The 23,377-nt window shown below is 35.1% G+C and overlaps 1 long non-coding RNA gene across 8 annotated transcripts in view; it reads left to right on the top strand.

Annotated features, from left to right (window-relative positions):
• The window catches only part of LOC137489241 (uncharacterized), a 327,340-nt gene that overhangs the window by 239,622 nt on the left and 64,341 nt on the right, over positions 1-23,377 (top strand). For 4 of the 8 annotated variants that reach the window (XR_015524998.1, XR_015525001.1, XR_015525003.1 and 1 more), the window contains one exon: positions 11,601-11,719. This is a non-coding gene — a long non-coding RNA (uncharacterized LOC137489241). Of the gene's footprint in view, positions 1-188; positions 356-11,600; positions 11,720-12,348; positions 13,217-23,377 lie in introns of those variants that run through there. The other 4 variants (XR_015525002.1, XR_015525006.1, XR_015525005.1 and 1 more) reach the window with 3 other exon arrangements.

Below are 23,377 nucleotides of genomic sequence, written 5' to 3'. Positions count from 1 at the left end.
CCTGGGCACAACGGGGTCGACAGCCTAGTGGAATTCAGCAAGAAAAGCTTTTCTCAGCAAAGTGCATTTGGCCACAGAGATAAGAGCGAAATGGTTCAGGATTTTCAAAAATCTGATTCCTCCACATTGTTATCGCTAATGTTTACCTTGAGCTAATAAAGCATGTGTTTTGTTTGCTTACCTTACAGCTAATGAAATTAACCTCACAAACAGTCGGTCACGCAAAGTAGAGCAAGGGATACCAAAAACCTGAGCTACGGATGAGAATACGACTTCATGTTTCTCATAAAAAGGGAGGAGAAGAATCTTCCAGCCCAAAGCCTCTTGTGTATGTAGGATTACCATGATGGATAAGGTGATTACTGTATGGTTTGCCAATTTCTTCCAGGCAGAGCCTGTGCGTAGACTGAAATAGGATTTCCTCATTCAAATAGTTGTCAGAAGTTCTCGCCTCTAACCCTGAACTCTGTTGAAGTTTGGAGCATCTATCAGATTCACCCTCTAAAATGAGATTTCTACTGACTGGTTAATTTTGTGTATGATCGTGGTCTTTCTTTCAGACCTGCGGGCCACTTAGGGAGGGCCCTGTTATTCATTCCTTTTGAGTTAATTCATCTCGCCCTCCCTTTATGTACTTTTGCTATCGATAATTTGCCTGTCTTATTAAAGGCGCAAACAGAAAGTCAGCCATCCGTGTCCATGTTTAGCCTCCCTAGATAAAGGGGAGAGTCCATCTGGATGCTTGTGAATATACATGGAGCCCTTCCATCCGGGCTGGCCGAGGATGGCCATGTATATTTGACTCCTTTCAATTGCAAATTGCGAGTGTATTCCTCTAGTGAGGTGCGTCACCTTGAAGAATGACTCCTGCCCCTCTGGGACATCGCCAAACAAGTCCTTCATTCAGCATGATAATCAGCCATAGCTCAAGAAATATCTCGCACCTACCTTTAATGGTCTCCGCTGATTAGGTTTTAAAATGAATGATCATTTTGTCCATTTAGAGCCGGGATTGGATGCTTTATTCAGTATCTAAAGGAGAGGTCAAATAAATGCATGTTCCTGTTTTTCTTTCCTTTTTTTTATTCATTCCTGAAAATGACTTTTGGAATTAGAAGATAAACGGCCGTGTTGTCGAGAATTACCACAGCAGTCTGTTTTCAAGGTTAAATAAGGGGAGGTTAAAAAAAACATCTTTTTATTTTCATTTTCACACTAGATGTTGAGCATTGGTATCGATTTACATTGAAAGTAAAAACGTTGTTTTGCTGTGAAACTGTATTTGCCGTTGGATTCGTTTGGTGTGTGTGTGTTGCATAGCTTTTCTCTGGGTGACAGATTGAAGAAGAGCACTGTGGGTTGAATGATGGGGGGAACATGACGACGGGGAGCGTTTGCAGGATTCTCATTCGCGGACAGCCGCAACTGAGAAAATGAGGGCTGCAGCGGCAGCATTGCAGCAATATGAATGATACATTACATGATTGTCTTGGACTGAACCCCGAGAAGCATGCAGACTGCAGATGCTGACTTCCTCCTGTGGTGTCATTCTCCATTTTCAATCTCTGTCCGCCCTCCGATCTACTCCAGCGCTGTTTGACTTGAATATTTTAGGAAGGCTGCAAACAATATTTAGTAATGCTCGTGCTCAAGTGGGATGGGAATTGGGATGGGGTTCATATCTGTTGAAAATAACTGAAAATACTGTACTTTACTGAAAATGTACTGAAAATAAACAAACAAACAAAAAGATGATTATACAAATAAATTTTTTTTTATTTGTTGTACTAATTGTTGGATGTTAAAAATATCTCTGATTGATTTCACCTGTTAAATATGTAATCATTTAATGAAAAAAAGATCAGCTTATTGATAATTCGAAGGATGCACACCAAATCAAAAACATCTTACATGTTTTTTTGGTAACACTATAATAAATACACTCTATCAAGCATTAGTAAGGAGTGAATTCATTATCTTTTAGGAATTCACTCTTCATTATCAAATGTCGGTAAGCAGTTTGTAACTCCAGCTATAAATGCTGTTTTCTTGACTTACAAGCACAAGGATTGTATTGGATAAGGATTGTTTTCATTCTTTAATGGTTCACTTTTCATTACTAAATTAAGTATTGCATTATTTACAAACAAACAAACAAAAAGAATAGTTGTTTTTTTTTAAGATCAGTTAGAATGTGTAAGTAATTGACTAATAAACTATTTAAATTCATGCATTCATTTTCTTTTCTGCTAAGTCCCTTTATTAATCTGGGGTCGCCACAGCGGAATGAACCGCCAACTTAACCACGTTTTACGCAGCGGATGCCGCAACCCATCAGTGGAAATAAACTATTAAAATGAACATTTATAATTCTTATTATTCAGGCATATACTATTAGTTAAATAATAAATGCTTTATTAACTCAACTTCATCCAGTTTTGTGACCTAATTGAAAGTGAGGACTATTTATGCTTTATAAATCCCCTATAAATGACAATTAAATGCTTAGTTATATTCTTCTTCTTTTGGCTTAGCCCCCTTGCTTAGTCATATTCTAAACAGGAAGAAAGAAAATAAACAACTTTATTATTTCTATTCATTTGAAGATACACAAATTAAACTGTATCTAATGAAAATTAAATCTTTGCAACCTGATGAAAAAAATACTGTGCCGTTTAAACTTAGCTAATTAACGTTGAAATGTTGCATCATACTATATTATTAAATTATAATATTGTTATTTTTGACACTTCTTTTATTCGGCAATGTTTTAACTTTACAGTAATTTTACTTTTTAGATAAGAATTCGAAGATTTATGTTAATTTGATAACAAGCCTTTAATTGTCATTTATAAGGGATTTACGAAGCATCCTTACTTAAGTTGAGTTAATAATGTATTTATTTTTATATAAAGTAACTATTAATATATGACTGAATATTGATATGCAGTTGAAGTCAGAATTATTAGCCCCCCTTTGATTTTCTTTTAAAAATATTTCCCAAATCATGTTTAACAGAGCAAGGAAATTTTTACAGTATGTCTGATCATATTTTTTCTTCAAGAGAAAGTCTTATTTGTTTTATTTCAGCTAGAATAAAAGCAGTTTAATTTTTTTAAACACTATTTTACTGTAAAAAAAATGATTACATTATACAATAACTTGCCTAATTACCTTAGCCTGCCTTGTTAACCTAATTAACCTAGTTACACCTTTAAGCTGAATACTAGTATGTTTAAAAATATCTACTAAAATATTATGTTCTGTCATCATGGCAAAGATTTAATAAATCAGTTATTAGAGATGAGTTACTAAAACTATTATGTTTACAAATGTGTTGAAAATCTGCTTTACGTTAAACAATAACTGGGGGAAAAATAAACATTATTAGGGGAACTAATAAATCAGTGGGGCTAATAATTCTGACTTCAACTGTATATAAACATTGATTTCAATAGTTTATTAATCATTTACTAACTCATTTTAAATGATTTTAACTAGCAACTACACTTAAATACAAATGATTTGTAAATAATGTGATACTTAATTTAAACATGAAAAATTCATCAGTCACAGTTACAAGTACAATTATTAAGCACATTATACATTTTTGTGTAATGTATTCTGTATTCTTGCTTTTAGGTCAAGAATACAGCATTTGTTGCTGCAGTTATTAGTTAGTTTATTAGTTAGTTTATTAATGTAGATTTAATGCTTAACAAATAATAAATTCACTATATGCTAATGCTTAACAAATGAATCATAGTGTGTAATTACAAAGTGTTACCGTTTTTTTATAAATAAATGTACACACAAGAAAATGCATAAAAATAGCATAAATAAATTCATTTTTATTATGAAAAATGTACATATTAATCACTTTATATGAATTATTATTCATGTATTGTTTTTGTTTATTCATCATTTGACTTATAGACAAGAAAGCATGTTATATTTAACAAATGCAGTCCTGATTAGCATTAAAAAGGTATTTTTAACCCAGTCACAAACGCAAAAATCATATCGACCCCAAACTTTAGCACAATATCAAATTTGTCTGCTTTCATTTACTTACAGTATGATGCCTGTTGGATCAAACCACTGATGACATGGATATCTCACAGTCAACTCAGTTGTGCATTTCCTCTAAACAATAATTTTCTTGATTTATTTGCCGAATATTACCTGCACTTGGCGAGTTTTCAATTCTAATGCCACACACTCACTCTCGGCTGGAACGGGTATGAACACATAAGTGCAGGAAAATAAAATGGTATTGTCAGGAATGGAAGCAGGCCTGTGTTTGATATGCATTTCAAAGGTCTAAAAGGGCCAAAAGTGAAGACCCTTCCCCCCTCCTGCACCCTTCGCCCCCACGGTTAATTATTGAGGAGATGTCGAAAGGATACATGAGTGTGGAGCGCTCAAGCTTTCATCACTGTAACCTTTCATTGTCTTCTTCTTCTTCTCTCCGCAGCTAATAAAAAGCCTGGCCGGTGCTTTCTGAAAGCCAGAGCTGTAATGAATAGGCCTGATTAGAGAGCCTAACCACGCTGAACTTTACATACATTTGCAGACAGTGTCAAACAGTGGTGTTGATTGGAAAAAATCAGCAAATGTTGCTCGCCTTAATTTTTATAGGCTCGCTATAAATGTGCTGCTTTTTGCTTGTGAGTGAGCGGAGGCCTTTTATCTCAGACGTGGCCTTTTGATATTTTATCTGGGTTTTCTTTTAGGGCGGCAAATATACACAATTAAACGTAATTGTAAGGAACGTGCATTAGCAAAGAATGAACCTGAACACCCTGGCACTCTTTGAGAGACTGTAATGGCTAATATATGGTTGAAAATGTGAACACTGGTCTTACTTTAGCTTTTTAATTGGTAGAGAAATAGCAGTACGGCATACAGAAATGGAAGACTAGACAAAGAGTATCTGTTGCTTTGGGAATTCCTGTTCTTGATATAGATTTTTTCCCCAAAGTATTGAAGTTAGAATTATTAGCCCCCTTTAAAATATGTCCCGAATTTGTTTAACGAAAATTATATTTTTTCAACACATTTCTAAACATAAAAGTATTAATAACTCATTTCTAATAACTGATTTATTTTATCTTTGCCATGATGGCTGTACATAATATTTTACTAGATATTTTTCAAGATACTAGTATTCAGCTTAAAGTCACATTTAAAGACTTAATTAGGTTAGGGTAATTAGGCAAGTCATTGTATAATGATGGTTTGCTCTGTAGACAATGTACAAAAAAAATATTGCATAAGAGCGTAAATAATATTGACCTTAAAATGGTTTTGGAAAAATTCTGAACTGTTTTTTTTTTTTATTCTAGCCAAAATAAAATAAATCAGACTTTCTTCAGAAGAAAAAAAATGTTATAGGAAATACTGTGAAAAATTTCTTTCTCTGTCAATCATTGTTTGGAAAATATTTAAAAACGATAAAAAATTCACTGGAGGGCAAATAATTGTGATTTTAGCTGTATTTATTTGTTTAATATATAAATATTATATTTTATATTATATTCAGACTTTTCCCACTTCTAAATTCTGCATTTGCATCACAGAATATTTAGTCAGATGTATGCCTGTTATCAGGTCAAATGTCATATCTTATTCTTAAACAATAAGGCATAGGACAATAACCGTTTTCAAGATTTACCATGGTTTGAAAAATAATATTATACATAATATGTTAATGCCTAATAACTTATTTCTTTTATTCTTGTCACGATGACGACATAATATTTTACTTTTTACTATAGTATAATAATATTTTTCAGTATACTATGGTATTCAGCTTTAAGTGACATTTAAAGCAAAATAATCTTACGTCAAAAGAAAAAACAAGATTCTTTAGCTTACCCCATTGGCAGATTATTTTGCTTGTTTTAAGGAAAAACTCACTAATATTGGCATTTTATTTCTCAAAACAAGACAATATGTTTTGCTTGTCTAGAATATTCTTCTTGATTTAGGCTAGAAACAAGACAACAAATCTAAGTAAGAAAAGCATTTTTTGCAGTGTAGGTCATTTGGGTACTTCTCGCGTACTGTTTATAAAATCTATGAATTTGAACATTTTACTCATCTCGCATACTGTTTTCATTGTACTAAATAGTATGAAAGTATGCAATTTTGGACACAGCCATTGTGTTCAAAGCAGAAAAAAGTTCTTGTTTTTTACCCAGACATTTAAGAAGAAGGCGATGTGATGGTGCAGTAGGTAGTGCTGTCGCCTCACAGCAAGAAGGTTGCTGGTTCGAGCCTCAGCTGAGTCAGTTGGCAATTCTGTGTAGAGTTTACCTCTGGGTGCTCCAGTTTCCCCCACAAGTCCAAAGACATGCGGTGCAGGTGAATTGGGTAAGTTAAAATGTCCGTATGTAAATTGTGTGTATGTGTGATAATGGTAGTGTTTTGGGTTCCCAATCATGGGTTGAGGCTAAAAGGGTATCAGCTGCGTAAAACATGTGCTGGATAAGTCAGCGGTTCATTCCGCTGTGCCGGCCCCAGATTAATAAAGGGACTAAGCCGAAAAGAAAATGAATGAATTAAAAAATAATATATTTTAAAGCAGTAATCACAATACCCTGAAATTGTGATACTTTTATCCACGGTTATCATACCTTAGGCCCATACCTAGTGACGTGAATTGCAATTGTGCAGAATAAACAGTTCTGAAAGAAGAAAGCCCGAATTATGAGCTGTTAAATATTTAAACAATATTTTTACTGTGTGAAATAAATAAGCTTCTGATATGATATTCTGGCATTTATTTCAATCAAAAATATTGTTTTATAGGGTGGCATGGTGACTCAGTGGTTAGCACTGTCGCCTCACAGCTAGAAGGTTGCTGGTTTGAGCCCCGACTGGGTCAGTTGCCGTTTCTGTGTGGAGTTTGCATGTTCTCCCCGTGTTGGCGTGGGTTACCTCCAGTTTCCCCCACAGTCCAAAGACACGCTATAGGGGAATTGAGCTAAATTGTCTGTAGTGCTTAATGTGTGTGAATGCGAGAGTGTATGGGTGTTTCTCAGTACTGGGTTGCAGCTGGTAGGGCATCCGCTGCGTAAAACATATACTGGATAAGTTGGCAGTTCATTCCTCTGCGACCCCTGATAAATAAAGGAAGCTGAAGGAAAATGAATGAATATAATTGTATTCATATATTATTTAATCATGCACACAAATTATTTCAGAATAAAATACAATTCCGGAGCCTGCGATTTACAAATAAACTAGTGCTTTACTAGAGGGATTTTGTTGTTGCTGTACCTTCTTTTTTTGAGCATGATTGAAACCAATCCCCCCCACCTCCCTGCAGCCCCCAAGCCCACCACCTCATGCTAAAAAGAATGACTGCCACAGACTGATGACTTTCAATATGCCTGCGTCTCGCGCACTAGTGAGTGGAGGGTCAGCAGTAATTCATAACTGCTTTAAAATTGTGTGGAGCACCGGCAGCAGCTGTCAGAGGCTCCTAGTATGTAAATGTGGAGATAGGGAGTTCTCCTCCACAGGCCTCCTTCATCCCGCATCAATCAGGGCTCCTGAATACATCAGGGGTATTTTCATTATACCCTGTTATTTACTACATCAGGACAAATTACCCTGGCAGACCATGCTGGCTCTTTCTGGGCAGCCCGATGCGGCCAACTGGGCCTCGGTGCTGGAATCTTATTGTAAACATTACGGGATAAATCTCACGATTGAGCACATCAATCTCACTGCCGAGTGGACGACGGCCGCCAGCACTGCTCAGATTGTTGTCTGCGAGTTTTCAGCTTTTTTTTTTTTTTTTTTTAAATATCAGAGCTTGTTCTCTGTTTGGCCTCTTGTGCTTTTCCTCATCTTCAGTTTCTCAGATTTTTTTTTTCCAGAGGACATTTCCTATTCCAGTCTAATTGGGATAGAAAATAGATCCCTGTTGGAGTGATGAGGGCTTTTTACTAGTGAGACTCAATCCAGACCTCTGTCCTGCCTTAACCAGTGCTAGTTTCTATGCTAATGTTCCTTCCATCACGATAGATTAGGCAAACACAAACACGAAATGAGGCTGGATTTGAAAGTGGACTGCTTTCGTCTTCATTTGTAAGGTGTGTATGGGAGATCAAGTGCACCTGCTCTTTTTTTTCAGCCAGGGCTCATTCGTTCATCTTTCTTAAAGCCCTTCGCCTTTAATAAGAAGCTCAGTCACTGACCTGTCATACTATGGAAGATAACTGCCTATCTCCATCTCCATCTCGCTCTAATCCAGACCCCAGTTTGGTGCAGATAATACAATTTTTGTAATTAAATGCGACTGCGTTGGCTATAATGTCACTTACTTTTAATAGAGAGTTTTCACGGTTATTTGCATATGTTGATGCTCAATTTCAGTGGTTGTTTCTAAAGATAAGGTTGTTTAAGATCTTGACTGCTAGTTAGGGACTGAAATCTCAAAAATTACACTTTTAAGTATTAGTTTTTTATAACCCTTTCTAATCTAACATTTAAACACATTTACTTTAATAATAATAATAATAATAATAATAATAATAATTTTAATAATAATAATGATAATAATTATAATAATAATAGTAATAATATTAAATATATACATCTGAAGTCAGAATTATTAGCCCTCCTAAATTATTAGCCCCCCTGTATAATTTTCTCAATTTGTTTTTTAAACTGAGATATTATTTTAACACATTTTTAAACATAATAGTTTAACTAATAACTGATTTCTTTTATCCTTGCCATGATGACTTGACATAATATTTTACTAGATATTTTTCAACGTACTAGTATTCAGCTTAAAGTGTCATTTAAAGGCTTAACTAGGTTAATTTGGTTAGCTAGGCAAGTTTGGGTAATTATGCAAGTCATTGTATAATAATGGTTTGTTCTGTAGACAATCCAAAAAAAAAAATGCTCAAAGGGCGAATACAGGGTGTCTGTGGAGTCTTAAAATGTCTTAAATTTCAAAAACAAAATTTGAGGCCTTAAAAAGTCTTAAACTAACTCAAATGTTGTATTGTAGGTCTTTTTAAAATGGTTTCTTTGATCATGTTAAGCCATCCAATCAGGCCAACACCCCATTAACAACAATCCATCTCAATAAAATGTTCACCAAAACTCTATTTTTAACTTCATTTTCCAATATGGTTTATTTATCTTCCTTACAATAACACTTTTTATTCAAAGTTTATTTAAAATGGTCTCCATGTATAAAACATAGACCATACATACTGTTGATTGTAGATTTGGCTACACTGTAAATCCAAAAAGTTAAGATAACTCAAACCACTTAAAGAAACCGATTGCAACAAGCCATTTAAGTAAAAAAACCGAATCCTAATGAGTACTGTGAACCAGATCCATTTGAGTACACAAACCAGTTTGAGCACAGTAAAACCCAAAAAATGAAGAGAACTCAAACCAACTGAGCACTGTAAAACCCAATAAGTTAAGGCAACTCAAACTGTTTGAGGAAACCGATTGCAACAAACCATTTGAGTTAAAAAAACTAATATATATGAGTTCTGTGAACTTACTTCAAGTTAAGTTTCAAGTTAAATTTGAGTTTTGAACAAAGCGTTGAAGGTAATGAGTTAATTAAATACCTCCATACTTCAGCTTATTGAAGTCTTGATTTTAAATATTTAAGAAAAAAAAAATCTGTGAACAAGAATTATACTTTATTTTATTTTCATGTTTATTAATGCTAATTACACATTGCATTAAGGTTAAATGAAGTTAAACAGTCCGTGCTTGCCAGATAATGTTTAGGTTTGTATAGGCTATTTGTACAGTAGGTTTGTATATTACATATGTAAAGTTGAAGTCAGAGTTTTTATCCCTCCTGAATTATTAGCCCCTGTTTATTTTTCACCAAATTTTGTTTAACAAGGGAAAGCTTTTTGACACATTTCTTAACATAATAGATTCAATAGCTAATTCTTAATAACAATTTTTTTTATCTTTGCCATGATGACAGTACATAATATTCTTCTAGATATTTTTCAAGATACTAGTATTCAGCTTAAGGGCAATTTAAAGGCTCAACTAAGATTAAGACAATTGAAAATAATATATAATGCTCAAGAGCCTTATAATTTGGACATTCATTTTTAAACTACTTTATTCTAGCTGTAATAAAAGAAATAAGACTTTCTCCAGAAGAAAATTTGGAAATACTGTGAAAAAATCCTTGTTCTGTTAAACATTATTTGGGAAATATTTGCCAAGAAAACAAAAATCACCGGATGACTAACAATTTTGACTTCAACTGTAAATTTGTGTAATAAAATTAAGTATGCGATACATTAATAGAAATTGTCCTGTTACAAGAAAATATGAAATGCAACTACATAAATAACAGTAAAAATAAACATTATTTTGTAATATCTGAGAGTTACATCAGTTTTGAGAGCAAAAGCTGAGGTTGTCTGAGACATCCTTATGATCCAGGTATGTCACAATCCTGCTTTCTAAAATACCCCCAGATAATCACTGTAGTTTTGGTTGTCATTACTTTTGCATATCTATTACACTTACACTTTATACGCATGTACATGATGTCACCATTTTCTCAAAATCACATTTTAGTACATGGAAAGCAAAACTATGTCTTGAAAAAAGATTTTGCTTTAAAACATTTTGTTTTGAGCATCACAGTGGCGCAGTGGGTAGCACAATTGCCTCAAAGCAAGTAGGTTCTTGGTTCAAGCCAGGTTGGGTCAGTTGGCATTTCTGTGTGGAGTTTGCATGTTCTCCCCATGTTGGCCCCAAAAGTCCAAAGACAAGTGGTACAGGTGAATTGGGTAAGCGAAAGTGTCCGTAGTGTATGTGTGTGAATGAGTGTGTATGGATGTTTTCCAGTAATGGGTTGCAGCTGGAAGGGCATCCGCTGCGTAAAACATGCTGGATAAGGTGGTGGTTTATTCTGCTGTGGCGACCCCAGATTATCAAAGTACTTAGCCTAAAAGAAAGCTTTTTTAAAAGCTTTTTTCATTCCCCCAAAATCGTGTAAATATGTACAGACATGTGTAAAACAACTGTCATTTTTAGTTAATTTTATTGTTGTACAAATAGCTCTTTATGGTGTCTTTGTATTAATACTAATGTGATTAATCAAATCAAATCACTTTTATTGTCACATCATTAGCAGCACATGTACAAGGATGAGTGAAATGCTTAGGTGTTGCCTCCAGATACGACAACAAACTCCAAATACAAAACAATACTGTATACTATTAGCAGTGTTGACAGTAACACATAAACAACAATTAGTAAGTGAAAGACAATTAATACGTTAAGAAAAACACACATGTAGGCACAGATAGACAAGTACGCTGTCAAAAAGCTGTACACATAGTTTGACTGTTGGTGGAAAATTAATAAGAAGCATTTGGTGTAAGTGCAGTGCATGCTACATCTTGATGGTATGCATTGAGGGATATGGAAAGGGTTTGTGTAAGGTGTCAAGTGTTCATCAGCCTGATAGTTTGTGGGACTATATTAAAAGGACTGTATACTAAAATGATGTTCTGATATATTTGGTTAATGGTTTCTGTCTTTCTGTCTTTTTTCTGTGTTCTTAGATTTGCACCAAACAAACAAAAGATGTATAAAGTATATACTGCAGTAGAATGGCTAAGATGAAATACAAGAAGTGAAATGAGTCTTGATAATGAGACCCTGCACATCTGGAGCAGACCAGGTATGTGTTTTTAGGTTTTCCATCAGCTATAGTTTGCTCAACTTTAGGTTTCTTCGAGGTTGAAAAAATAAAATGTCTTCAGAAAATAAGTATAGAAGTCAGAGGGGACCAGCAACTCTATGGTTGCTTACATTCCTTAAAAAATAAAATAAAAATTATATATATATATATATATATATATATATATATATATATATATATATATATATATATATATATATATATATATATATTTTTTTTTTTTTTTTTTAGACTCAGAAGGAAGAAACTCATACCGGTTTGCAAGTAAATGATAACAGAATTTTAAATTAAGCAGAAATTATAAATTAGAATGAATAAATGATTTTAGAATCTTTAAATGTTTTAAAAATACATATCTTTTCTCTGTAAAAGGACTAAAAAACAGCAGCTATATATGTTATATATAGTTTAGTATATTTAGTTATATAGTATAGTTTGTTAGAAAAACAGCAGACGTCTATGAAACATCTTTTTTTAGACTGAGAATGCATGTGCTCACCTTCCTCACAATGTTCACGAGAGTGTATCATGAGATATAAATATATATTTTTCCTGCTGCGATTAGTGTCCAAACATCTGGCACTAATTGGCACTAAATTATATCCCAGAATGAAATGAAGGGCAGAGATCACAGAGTCCGTGAGGCAGGTGTCTGAGCGATCAGCAGAAATCACCGTCTCCAGCAGCCAAGAAAGCAGAGGGGGGAGAGATGGCTAAGACCCTCTCGGGGAAGAGAACGGGGGTAATGTCTAACGTGACATAATGAACACTGAAGATATGAGGAATACAGATGGCTGGAAAAATCAATAGCAAATGCATTGGATTTACCACGGCGAAGCGCTCTGTCATTAAACGTAAAGATTTGCTTTGCTTTGCTGTAAATTAGAACAGTATTATTGTGGCCAGAATGGTTCACAATGTCCACAATGGTTCTAATACAAATTTTGGGTTCACACAAAGCACAATAACCATGTTGGCATCCGCACCAATGCACAATATTGTTTTGTTTATTATAGGACTATATGCTGGAGTTTTGAGATTTTAAATGCTTGCACTCATTAAAGAGATCAAATAAAAAAATGTATTTCCTCACCATTTACTCACAATCAGGTGATTCTAAACTTACAGCAACAGCAACTTACGTACGAATTTCTTTCTTCTGCTGACCACAAAACAAGCTATTCTGAAGATTGTTAAAAAATTCGATTTGCTTTTCCTCAACATTCTTCAGTATATCTTCCTTTGTTTTCAACAGAAGAACAAACTCAAAAAGGTTTAAAAGGTGGAGGAGGTTGAGTAAATTGTGGCAGAATTTTCATTTTGGGCTGAACTATCCCTTTAAAGTGGGATGGATCCTGTTTTCTGCTAATGTTTTTGTCATTCGTCAACTGGATAGCCACTTTGTTCACTTGTTTTGACTTCTTTATCATCATAGCATTAGAATGATTATTAAAACTTCATCATTATCATTATAAACTTGGTGTGATTTCACAAATTATTTAAAAAAAATATTTCCTACAGTGTAAAAAATTCCTGGTTGCCTTAATTTTTTCAACTGAATCAGATTAACCTTATGGATCCAATGAACTTATGTTAAACTGACTTAAAACAGCTTCGGTAACTTCAATAAACTTCAGTTAAAAGGATTAACTTAGATTAATAAATTACAATGACCTAAAACACATGCTGTCAGGACTAATTGATCAACTAATTTTTTTACAGTGTATATACTGTTATTGCTTGATCTTTACAGTTATAGTTTTGTCCGTGGTGTGATCAGGCCTTTATAACTCCTAACAATGTTATAGACATGTTCACTGCAAGCACAATATTGATAACTGTATTAACATCTGCACAAACAGATGGTCTTTCTCGTCTAAGCTAGTGCTGCAGTTTTATAGCATGCTGTTTAATCTGCATAAAATCATCATCAGCTTTTATGTTTTTGGACCAGAGCAGACTGTGTGTGTATTGTGGCAGTTTCTGTAACATTAATGCAAAACCATACTTGATTCATTGCAATCGTTTGGATTTTTGTCCCTTGTATAGTTCGCTATGTGTAATTTACCATTTTAAAAAACTGTAATTGTGTTCAACAGACTTAGGCTCAATCTCAATTCTACCCCTTAACCCTTCCTCTTATCCCTACCCCTGTATTTATGCGTGAAAGGGGTGGTAGGGGTGTCTCAATTCTCTTTAGCTTGAAAGCATAGGGCTTAAGAGAAGGGGATAGATACCCCTTGAAACTGAGATTTTCCAGGAACACACTTAAAACTAATGGGTACGAAAATTTCCCAGAATACACCACCTACAACAGCAACATGGCTGCACATGGAAGTCAAGGGATGCACAGATTTAAGTATTTTTCATAATTTTTATGAGTTTTTTCAACAAACAAGCACTTATTTTAATACATTCATCACAACGTTTGTGTTTTAAGGCCATGATTTTAAAAAATATTTTGAAAAAAAAAAATCTTTAATCCATAATAATAACTTCTTTATAGCTATCCTACAACATACTTTTACATCTATCTCTCGATGACACTAGAATACCCTGTCAAAAAAGTCTAGTGGCTGGGAATTTTCTTTTTACAGTGTCAGGTATAATGTTAATGTTGTTGTTTTTTTGTTTACAAAGATGAATATGGCCACAATGTAAATACACAGTACAGTTACGAGCATATTGCCACATTATATCATTATGATAACATGATATTGTTGCCTTCGGTGATTTCCTGAAGATAAATACCGAAAAAAAAAATGCAAATAGAATAACGACAGTAGCCGCCTCATTGAAGTAGGAGATGGCGATGACATATGATGACATGTGCGGGTATAGTAGTGGTATCCAATTTCCTAGGGGTAAATTTAAAGCCCTTCCCCTTCACACTCTGTTTCAAGGGCCAAGGGGAAGGGTAGGGAAAGGGGTAGGGGTACAAGATTAATATTTAACTGTGTGTGCAATGCATTTTACCTCTGCACTTTTCGTAGAGAGATGAGTGTGTATGCCTATAGCATATTTCAGCATACTTTGGGGTTCCTTCCTGCATAGTTATGACTAATAAACAAGAAATTCCGATGATGTTCTTGGCTTCCTATTATTCAGGTGTTTAGGAAAACCTTCAGTATGAACAGGTGTGCCATTTCAATTTGCTCTTGTAGGGATACTTGACAGCATTTGGTTGGTCAGAATATTTAAAGAGAATCTGGAGTGCCCAGTGATGCCATAAAAAAATTATAGATCCTAGATATCTTCAAATGTGAATGTTATCTTTGTTTTGAAGCATACTAACAAATAGATAGCATTTTTTAAAACTCAACAAAACCTTTTTTTACATTTTGATTTCAGGGGTAGGCCTACTTTAAATTTAGAAAAGGGAAATATTTCTTTCTCCTGTTATCATATCTTGGATATAGACATCTTCATTGTCATAAAATGATTATTCAGACTTTATGGTTATTGTTATAGTTGTGGTCTGGACGGTCCTTTAGGCTACATTGTTAAACTACATTTAAATCACTTCTTTTCTGCACGCGTGTCATGGGTTTCCTGCCAAATACTGACAAACACAAGCAAAGCGTATGTGAAATAAGGCAAGAGTCTTCATCCCTCATGTCGGTTTGATTAAATCTGCCGTGTCCTGATGAATTGCGGCAAATTCATTAGCGCTGGGTGTGTGCAGCCCTGGGTCAGGGCCAGCCATCGCAACCAGACGGGTGGAAGGGCCTCGGAGAAACAGTTCAGAGGTCGTCAGGAGAAACTTTGCTACTTCTTAACTTAATAAATCCTGACAACCTAATCATGGGCCCGCCTTTGTGGGGTTAGCCTCTACAGATGGCAGAGCGCAGGCGTTTAAAGAGATCTGGAGGGCCTGAGGATGAGAGGTAAGGTGCGATTGGAGCGTCTGGAGAGATCTCCAGGAAGACAGAGGCCAGCGGGGAGTGTCTTGGCAGGGGGGAGGGAAGGGTGACACGGGCCGAGACCACGGGGGAGTCTAAAGCACTTCCATCTCCTGCCATCTCCTGCAGCTTCTGATGGGAGAATATGATAAGGCCCCCGCCAGGATAATAGGCCCCGGCAAATGTCGGGGCCTGTGAAGAACACGAGGCCGGATCAAGTAGCTGAAGCCAACTTCAGGGAGAGAGCTGAAAGCCAGGAGCCGGGGCTCGCGGCTCGGCCGTGTAGGGGGCTCAGCGAAAGGGCGGGTGTGTGTATGTGACAAAGGCCATGGATGAAGGGGAGAGCCACCTACAAAGCCCAGGCTGTCTGGCAGGATTTGGGTGCCGTGTTGCTGGTAGAGATGATGCTCCCCTCTGATATCCTGGGGGAGATTATAGCAGGAGAGAGAAGATAAAAGAAATCTATAAACATGCAACTCCTGGTCTCTGCTGCGGCACAAGCTTCTGCCGAGGACCGTCTTGGAAGTATCTCGGCTATGACAGCTCGTGTCTCTTTTTCGTTCCACCTTTCTGTCTCTCTTAATAATGGCCGCTCCGTGACACGGGTCCGTGGCCTCTTCCGTTAGAGGCTCATTTGTTTCCCTCCGTCTTTGATGGCTCCGTTAAAATATCTTGTGGGAGTCTCGTTTCGTTTATAAGGTCTATTGATTCAACTCTTGCCACAATCTATTATGCTATTGTCTTGCCTTAAGTGTCTCATCTGTACTATTCATGAACGGTCCACTATATATCAAACCCACGTTTGCTTTAGGACATAATAGATATGCTTCCATGTTTTTATTTATTTTCAATCTGTAATTTATGTTGTCTGAAGTCAGGTCTGAAGAGATTAGCACGAAGGCTCAAGTAAACAGTGCATAGGCTGACCAGACTGTTGAACATTTTCCGGGTTTTGGCCAATAGAGGAATTAATGAGTGGTTCTTAACATGTTTTGAATATTAAGTATTGCACAAGGAAAACACATGTCTAAAATGCAATCCTTAATTGTCAAACCCCTGATTTAGTGAAGGGAACTTTCATGTTTATTCTTTTTTAAGGGGTTTCTTTATTTAGTTTACATTCAGTTGTAAACACCACTATGTTGCAGATATCTCAGCCCAGACTCAATCTAATTACATATCCCTGTATACATTTCTGGAGAGAGCAAAATATATCCCAGGAGCTGTTTTTTTTTTTTTTTTTTTTGCAGTTTTTGTTTTCGTGAATCCACTTTTTCAGATCTCAAATTTCTCTCGCGAGTGCAACTGTTGCCTGATTGACTGACCAACTGACCGAAAAGGACATTCTTGGTTATTTTTGGCGTATGATAAAACAACATGAATGAATTTTGCATGAAGTAATAATCTTGTGCTGTTAATGCGACATTGCCAGCTCTTGTTTATTTTTAGTTTTATATGTTGAGTTCTGAATTAATTAACCATCAACATATTTCATCCCAAAGACAATCTCTGTCCTCAGTCTATAATACCAAGTTTTCATATTTGACCACATTCTCACCCTGTTATTTACTTGTTTATTTTAGTTTGTGGCTTCTGTTTTTTCTTTTTGTCCCACTTTCTGGAACTGTTCTTTACCGAACTCGAACCTTGTCGTCATAGGCAGCTCCGCTCTGCATCTTCAGTCCGCCGACGTACAGGTCAAGGTAACTGGTTAAAACTGATAACAGCGGGAAAGCCGTCCATACGGAGGTAGGCGGTCAGCTGGTAAGAAAAGGAATGGTGTCATACCGCCCCGTAGCATTCATTTTAAAGATGAAATGCAGCCATACATAGCAAACGTTTTCAGAATAAGCCTAAGCGGAGATATCTGGAATGTTAACTGAGGTCATTACCTCAAATTCTGGCAAATTCATCTTAAAAAGAGAGATTCTTACCCTTTTTAATGTTGATCTGCCGAGCCATTCCAACTTCAGTTTTTAGCTGATTAGTCATTGAGATTTAGCTTTTATCCAAAGTGACTCACACACACACACACACACACACACACACACACACACACACACTTGGAACAGTTGTGGATTCAATGCATTGCTCAGCCATGTGGAAAAGAGTGTTGGTTATTTACTTCCCTATCTACAATTTCTGCTGGTGCCAGAACTCAAACCTCCAACCTTTGGATCACAAGTACAACTCTCTATCCATTAGGCCACAGCTTCTGCTCTTCAAATTGCAATCTGTTGTATAAACAAGTAGTTTGTTACACATAGTGCATACTTACTAAAGATGATTGAAATTGTCATTATGTAGTCCAGATCATTGCTCGTGTTTTATGCTTGCAACAGTTAGATGCATCTTCAGTCACCCACTTTTGTCAGTTTTCTGACTCCATCATTAGTTGTCTTGGCTTCAGGTTGTTGTTGGCACTGGGCAGGGTTGGCATATGGAGATTTGACCTCGCTCAAAGCACTTCTGAGAACAGGGCTGAAGTTTTGAAGTCAGGTATGATCACAGTATTGATTGCCTTGAAGAATCACCTCAGTCAAAATTATTAATGAACTGGCAAGCAAAATCATTAATGAGGACAGAATACTGTGGAATAAACTGTATGCTTTTCCCCCAGGCATTATTAATTGATCCTGCAGATGAAACTGGGAGAAAATGAAGTGCTAGCAAATGAAGTAAAGAATGGTTGTGTTCAAGTGTACACACACTATTATTACGGTGTTATTACTATATAATAAAGGGGTCCTAAACTTTTTTGTATGATGGACCAAAAACCAAATATTATTGAGAGGCATCGGCGGAAGATAAATATACCAAACTATTTTACATTAAAGTTGCAATGGGTAATTTCCTAATTCATTTCATAAAATGTATAAATAAATAAAAACATTACTTTGATTCATATTAAGCAGATTATTTTTCTTGCAGTAAAATGCAATAAAAACTTTCACATTTATAACCGTGTAGTTCGATGCTGAATACACTAGTCAAGCAGAATCTGCCTTGTCTTGATTCGCTCACCAAAGTCTCTGCATGGTCCTCTATCTGTCAGTATGTACATTTTAAACTAGATCTGATTCATTTAAACTATTTAAATTGAAACATTTAATTTCAGTAGGCTTTTTTGTAGCTTAACAATAAAACAAACAAATAAAAGGTTACATAAAAATTGAAATGACAATCTCTAAACCATCCACATCTATCTCCATCTCTTCTCAGATGGGATGGTGGGTCAAATCAAAGGTTAAAATGGGCCAGATTAGGCCCACGGGCCCTAGTTTGGGCATTTCTGATATAATATATAATTTTAAAAGCACAGCAAAACACATCAAATAGATCAAAAGTGTCAATAAAGACTTTTACAAAATATATCTTTGCTTTCTGGAAAAAAAAAAGAAAAAAAAATTATTAGCTGTTTTAACAATATTTATATTTTACAATATTATTTTTATTGTATGAAGAGGTTATTAAGTGAAAAAGTTTAAAAATAATTAATAATAATTCAAACTTCTATAAAAATGTATTATTTACTCTATTATTGTTAATTTCTTATTTATAACATTTATAATTATAGAATAAATAATCATAAAGCATCACATAAAGAAACACACAGTTGTAGCCAATTTGATTACCCCAAAATTTTTTTTATTTTTAAAAATATTTCTCAAATGCTGTTTAACACAGAAAGGATTAGTTTTCTCAACACATTTTTAAACATTCAAGTTTCAAATACAGTGTAATGTTTAATAACTAACAATAATTATTTATTTTGTCTTTACCATGTCTTTACCAGATCTCAAATTTCTTTTGCGAGTGCCATTCACTCCTGCTGTTCTCGCATAAATCCACCAGAGGCCCCTGTCTACTGACTGACTTACTGACTGACCAACTGATCGATTTCTCCCCACTCTTTCCTAAATCCAACCAATAGTATTTTCAAAAGACCTGCCCAACCCCTTTTCTAAATCCAACCGCAGTGTTTTAAAAAGCAATCTAGAAAAAGACAAGCCCCCTGATTTTTACAACGTTTTCAGGTTTGACCACATTTTTACCCTGTTATTTACTTGTTAATTTTATCTTTAAGCTTTTGTTTTTGTCTTACCTGCTTTCTGGAACCATTCTTCACCAGACTCGAACCCCATTGTTGTGGTCAGCTGGTAAGCGAGAAATGAAATGGCGTTATACCACCCCATAGCGTTCATTTTAAAGACGAAATGCAGGGCTGGGGGATAAAATCTGTATCGATATTTACTGACTGAACATCACTGTCTAGGGGGAAGCAGTGGCGCAATAGGTAATGCTGTCGCCTCACAGCAAAAAGGTCACTGTGAAGGTTTGAACCTCGGCTCAGTTGGCGTTTCTGTTTGTAGGTTGCATGTTCTCCCTGCATTCGTGTGGGTTTCCTCCTGGTGCTCCGGTTTTCCCCACAGTATAAAGACATGTAGTACAGGTGAATTGGGTAAGCTAATTTGTCAGTAGTGTATAAGTGTGTGTGAATGTGTGTGTGGATGTTTCCCAGAGATGAGTTGCGGCTAGAAGGGCATCCTCTGCGTAAAAACTTGCTGGGTAAGTTGGGACTAAGTCATCAAGAAAATGAAGAAGAAGACATCACTGTCAATATCAATAAAAAATATTTGGTATGTAGTTTTGGTATAAAGGCTATAGTAATATTAAATGTCGCTGACGAGTGCGCACAATGGAAGCAATGATAATAAGCTTGGGGTGTAATTTGTGGTGTAATTTTCAATGGAAGAGCGCGACTTGCATGACGAGCACTTTGGGGTGAGGTGCACATATTGTGCAAGCTGCAAACATATATAATATGTATTTGAATAATGTAATATGTATTTGAATAATAAAACTATTTGACTTAGTAATGTTGGTAAATTAACATAAAGTGATTAAATAACAAAAAGTCCTAATATTCCTAAATGGACTGTTAAAAAGTATTCAATAATTATCGAGATCGAATGATATGAAACATGATGATTTTTTGCAAAATTGCTCAGCCCTAAAACATAGCTCTGACCACAAAATTTGCAATTTCCAGAAATATATATAAGGCAGTGTTTTCAGAATGAGCCTATGTTGAGTATTCAGCTTGAGGTGCAATTTAAGGGCTTAACTTTGGGTTTAAGCTGTGTTAACAAGGTCAAAAATAATGAAATATGTAAAAAAATAAAAAAGACTTTTGTTTAACTTTATATAAGAATACAAATTATTTACAAACTAATTATCCAACAGACAAAAACAACTAAACAATTGAGCAGTATAAAAGCAATAATCATGCGTTTCCATCTTAAAACTAAAAAAAACAAACTAGCTGCTTGTTACAGTGTGTGTTAAAGGACTCTGTGTGTCTATAGAGATGTAATATATGTGTGTGTGGTGACCCTGTGCTTCTTCTGGCTGAGATCACGGCCTGTGCTCTGTCAGTCCAGCCTTCATTAGCCCTCTCTCATACTGAACCCGTCTCTCTGATCTCTTCATGCTCGCTCACTTCTGCATCTGATGGAGGAATTACAGATAGAGAGATTCTGACCGTTCCGCATGGACCCTGAAACACTACAGCCAAATGATGAGAGAGCGTCTTAATCCTCAGCGCTTCCCGGTATGCCTTGGCCCTGGGCTCTATGGGACACTGTAGAAATGCTTTAGACTCTCTGTAGATGAGGTGAATAGAGAGCAGGTCTGCAGGTCAGACATATAAAACAGTGCTGGTCTTCAGCCTTTTCACCCTCTTTACATTAAGCTGTTTCTTTTACTGGACACTTTTGGCCCTGTGGACATTTAGAACACACTGCTAAATGCATTTGTCACACTTTTACAGGTTCATTTACTTTGATTAAAGGTGATAATAGTTTTTCTAAATGAACAAATGTGATATATGTCAAGTTTATTGTATGCTGGGTTTGAATTTGTATACATTTGAATATTTTTAGAATATAATGGAGCAAGCTTTAGTATAATGTTTTCTTATACACAATAAATTCTAATTTCACAATTTCTGCGCTTTCAAAGTTACAGTCTGATTGTAAATTTATTCATTTATTCATTCATTCATTCATTTTCCTTCGGTTTAGTCACTTATATGTTAGGGGTCACCGCAGCGGAATGAACCACAAACTATTTCAGCATATCTTTTATGCAGCGGGTACCCTTCCAGTCGCAATCCTGTACTGGGAAACACCCACACATTCACTTATTCACCCACACTCATACACTACGTGCTGCTTGATTGTAAATTACAGAATACAAAATATTTGAGCAAGTGATATTTTTACCTTTTGTTTTGTTTATTTGTTTCAACAATTTTTGAGGAACAAAATGTATGGGATGAAAATGCAGCAAAAAAATAACAGTAGTCATTTGCTTAAACAGGGTGTTCGCTGGGACTTAAAAAGTCATAAAATGTGTTAATTGTCAAAAGTAAAATATTAAAAGGTCTTAAATTCACTGAAATATTGTGTTGTAGGTCTTAAGTAATTTTAAGCATGTCTTAATTTTGCTTTATCCAAGTAAAGCTACTCAATCGGGCCAGCATCAATCCAGTGACCAACAATACATCTTAATAAAACCTTGTTTTATTCTTATTTAAATTTTTATTTATGTATTTATTTTTTTGCTAAGAGATACAATTCACAACAGCCGTTAGACATTTTTACTGCAAATTCCTAATTAAATTCCCTAACCAGGAAAAGAAAAAATTAAAAACAATTACACGATTCCTCATGATAATACTGGGCCATTAGAAAAAAAATCCTTAGTCCTTAACCCTGTATGTATGCAAGTCTAAAATTTCATTCTAAATGGTCTTAAAAACCTTAAATTTGACTTGATGAAGTCTGCAGAAACCGTGGTAAAATATTTCTTAAAGATTTGAAATATTATTACTTTTTAATATTCACACAGACTCAAAAGGATTTTCTGAAACTAAACGTTTGTTGCACTAGAACTGGTTTCCTTTTTGATTTAAATGAAAGATTCAGTAATTAGTTTGTGCCTAAATATAAAATTGAAGACAGAATTATAAGCTCTTCCTTGAAATTTATTATAATTTATATATATATATATATATATATATATATATATATATATATATATATATATATATATATATATATATATATAATTTTTTTTTGAAGTTCTTAATAAAAGCTATTTTTATTTTATTTTTAAACCCCTGCTCTCCAGTGACTTGCTTAATTAACCAAACTTGCCTTTTTAACTTAATTAAACTAGTCAAGTCTTTAAAACACACTTTAAGCTGAATACTAGTATCTTGAAAATCAATTAATTTTAAAATATTATGTACTCTCTTCATGGCAAAGACAAAATAAATTAGTTACTAAAAGTATTATGTTTAAAAATTTAACATCCTTAAACTTCCTTAAACAGCACTTAGGGGAATATTTGATAAAGATTTCAAATTGAACAGGAGGACTAATTATTATGCCATTAACTGAGTGCATATGTTTGTGAGATAATTGTAGAAGCATGCAACTGAATGCGATTTAGGACTGTTAGAACTACTTCCTCTTGTCCTTTTATCTAGTTTCAAAAGAGCAGTTTATTCAGTATTTGTACACAGTGCAGATACACTGCAAAAGAGAGCTGAAAATAAAGCAAGAGCATGTGATGCTTCATTTTATGACCTTTCCCCAATCTCACTGTGACTGGCGTGACCCCGCCGTTGCCTTCATAATGCTTGCAATTCTATACATAGGAAAGC

This window comes from Danio rerio, chromosome 24 (assembly GCF_052040795.2).
Source record: "Danio rerio strain M-AB ecotype USA chromosome 24, GRCz13ab, whole genome shotgun sequence".
Lineage (NCBI taxonomy): Eukaryota > Metazoa > Chordata > Actinopteri > Cypriniformes > Danionidae > Danio > Danio rerio.
This window is presented reverse-complemented; position numbering and strand designations above follow the sequence as displayed.